Genomic DNA, 3,569 nt, shown 5'->3' with positions numbered 1-3,569 from the left:
CAGAAAAAAGTTAACAGAAATACAACATTTATCTTCACACTAGCTATTTATTTCCTCATGTAGATAAACTTACTTGCAGTTTGGGCATTTCTTTGAACTCATGTGTGCTTTCCAGAACTGTGCTATCAGATTATGTCGACAGTCACATACGTTTTTGACCTGACAAAGAAAAAAACAACATTAAAAAAATTAAAATAGTAAAATTAAATTTAAATAATACAACTATTAATTAAAAATGACACAATTATCATTTACTATTAACAGGGACATTATCAGTATCAATGCACACACCCCCTTGTATTGATTTAATTCATGCCTTGTGTTCATCATTTCCCATATTTGCTGGAAATACACACTCCTCAGTGCTCACCACCCTCCTTTTTAAATTTATTTCATAGTCTGTAATTCAAAGTTTTTCTCTAATGATGACTTGGGAACGTAGAAGAATGATGAAAATTAGTTCTTTTGACTGCTCATGAATGTGTGATTTACCAAGTGCTTAAGCTTAGATTTGGAACAAGTGATTAGGAAATAAACTTGGTTTATAAACAAATCTGCTCAAAGATCTTAAACCTTTAAATATTTTCTTCACTCATATTTGCCTTTACTAACAATTTACATTAAACTACTTTTAAACCGAAATTAGAATTCTAAATTCTAAAGTCTTTCTAAAAACTTCACTTTAAATAATTCTGCACATTTGCTGGATGCAGGAGTTCTCAAAATATGTTCTGGAGCTCAAAACAGCTGGAGCATCATACAGAGAAATATCAACATCTGTAAGTAAAGCACTGACAGCAGTATCAGGCTTTTATGTGGTATTTACACCATCAACATATTTGCCTACAAAAATACTGTTTTCCAGAAACCTAACAGTTATGCTAACAGGAAATAAAATTTTTTTAAGTTTAATTTCAGACATTTCACTCACCTAGATAACACTCAAACCTGTGTTACCGAAACGTAACACAGGCCAGAACTCCAGGACAAAACCCAGCACCTAAACAGTCAAACACAGGCTCTCTTCTGCACATTACTGCTTTAAGCCCCAAGCATGTCAGGACAAACCCCAAGCACAAACCCCAACGTCTCAGAAGAAGCGCTGACTGTACTTACATTTGAACACTGATCTCTTGTTTGAGAGCTCTGCAGCATTTCCTGAACGTGGCGATTCAGCTCCTCTTCGATTTCTGAACCCGTCGCGTCTGCGCATTGCTCTAAAAACTAAAAGGAACAGAAAAACAAAAATTGGCACAGCTTTATAGCTGTGGGACCGTGAACTTCCAGAGGGGATGGAGCAACACACGGTACTTGCCCTGTTCAGAATGACTTCGAGATCATAGACAGCGTGAAGCAGCCCCTTCTCCAGCACCTTCAGCTGGCTCAGCAGCAGGTGAACCACGGCTCGGGTACATGTCAGCATGTGGCAGTTCAAACAAGAACCTCGGATCAGAAGGTACAATTTCTGGAAAGAAAAAGGGAAGAAAAGCTTATCCTGGTGGATTTATTAGCTAGCACAGTAAGCAAGTAGATAGGTTTGTTTGGACTTAAAGACGGTGCTACTATAATTGAGAAATTGGACTAATTGTTAATCATAAAGAATTGGACTGGGAAAAAAAAATCTTTCAACCACACAAACCGATAAGCAAAGCACGATCTGTAGATAAACTACTTGCAGGCCATCTACATAACAGATACATGAAACACCTTAATTTCTACAGCAGCCCTGCGACCAAGGTTGCAGTGACTACAGCTCCTCACAGCTCATCCCAAAACCCCACACCAGTCAAATGAAACATTCTGGTCACAAGTACCATCACTGTCCTTCAAGATTCTTCACAGAATCACACTCTGCTCAAGATCTGGGGAATTATCAATGGTTTTTATTATTTAACATAGCTCTGCACAGAGCCCCGGTGGCCTGAAGGCTTGGAATTACTGCTGCAGGATTTTAATCCTTGGTCAAATACAGGTATTTTACTGACAAGCTGGAACAAGAAGTAGGATGTACCTTATCTAACTTTAAAGTGTGTTTTTTTACTCTCAGTGAATAGCCTGTGCAGAAGGCAGCTAATGTAAATAGTGAGATCAGGACCTCAGGAGGGAAATTCATCCCAGCTCAGGTTTGTTACACACTGGGTGAATCTCCCTTCGCAAATAGCCCCACTCCTCAGACTCCAGAAAGAGCTAAAAAGCACAATCAGATTATGCATCTAACTTTCAGAAGACCAAAATAAGGCAAATCCCACCCTTCCAGCCCAGGATTCCTTTTATATTTAGGAGATGACCTTTTGGAAAAACACGCACATGAAGCATGCGTGAGAAGGTGCAGTTTGACGTGAGAAGGTGCAGTTTGACCATCCCCTGTAGCTTTCAAAACAAGCTTCTAACACCTGTCCCCAGAGATGCTCACAAGATAAACCTCTGCTCTATCACAGGCACCCCACACACCATGTAAATGCAACACTTGTAAAGCTATGACAAGCATATCTAAATGTCAGATGCAAGAAATCTTGAAAGCCTTTATTTTACCTTAAAAAGACAGACTTCTACACAGCTCAGTATTTTTCAACTCTCTGCTGCCACCAAACTTACAACGCCATTTTCTTTCCTTTACTTTGCACACCGTTGGGTCACTCAGCATGTTACTGGATAGGTTATTGGGTTCTATCCACACTGATCCAGTTTTCTATAATAAATTATCTGAATTAAAGAGAACTTACTGAGCACAACGTACAGCAGAGCTATTTGGAGCAGAAACAACCCCTGAATGCCCAGGAAGCACTTGGAGAACCTAGGCTAAAAGCAGTTCATGTGTAGTAAATGTTTGAAGGAAATGGTAATTTTTACTGTGCCATCCATTTAATTAAGGCATGAGACCCCGCAGTCAGTCAGTGACCAGCAATCCTCCTCACCTCTGACAATACTGAGTAAAATAAGTTACACCAAAGTCTGTATTTTCCAACAGGTCTACTTGTATTTAACTGCTGTGACACAACAAACCTTTCCTACTACATTTGCTGTTATTACTCTTGGGAGAGAAAACAGATATTCCCATCTTTACTATTCTCAAGGACCACAACTCAAGAGAGCAGCGAGAAGACAATTAATCGTACGCACATCGAAGAACAGGGGGTTGTAGACAGTCAGAGGCAGCTCTATGTGGCCAAAATGACCGGGGCAGTTGCTGAAGTTCTGCATGCAGGTTGCACACACTTCCTTGGAGTCCGGGGGTCCCAGAGCCAGGTCGTACAGCCCGTTGGCAGCCGGATTCCCCACGTTATCCAGGTACTGAGGGTTCGTTATGGGCTTCACGCTCAGTTTCCTGAAGTGGAAAGCAAAGAGGGGAAAAAAAAATCATCAGCGGCAAACAGCCACACTGTTATAAGTTAGTTTAAGAATTTTGACAACTTAGTTCCAATTAAAAATTGATAAATTTATTAAGCAAGCGATAATAAAGCAAACAGCGCTGGGTGGCCTGGGGGGCCAGCGCCCCGCCAGAGACACACACAACTTGTTTGAAAATTGGGTTTTTGTACTCTCTCGGTATCAGTTGTTGAATATTCATT

General features: G+C 40.3%; 1 protein-coding gene across 2 annotated transcripts in view; it reads right to left on the bottom strand.

The window, feature by feature from the left end:
* Window positions 1-3,569, bottom strand: part of POLR1A (RNA polymerase I subunit A) — a 36,574-nt gene that overhangs the window by 25,865 nt on the left and 7,140 nt on the right. The gene's annotated exons all lie outside the window — the stretch shown is intronic.

The sequence above is a fragment of the Empidonax traillii genome, unplaced genomic scaffold (genome assembly GCF_003031625.1).
Source record: "Empidonax traillii isolate 1590-97213 ecotype Southwest subspecies unplaced genomic scaffold, ASM303162v1 scaffold175:size1888319, whole genome shotgun sequence".
Classification (NCBI taxonomy): Eukaryota; Metazoa; Chordata; class Aves; order Passeriformes; family Tyrannidae; genus Empidonax; species Empidonax traillii.
The sequence above is the reverse complement of the archived record's forward strand: the minus strand, read 5'-3'. Positions and strand labels throughout refer to the sequence as shown.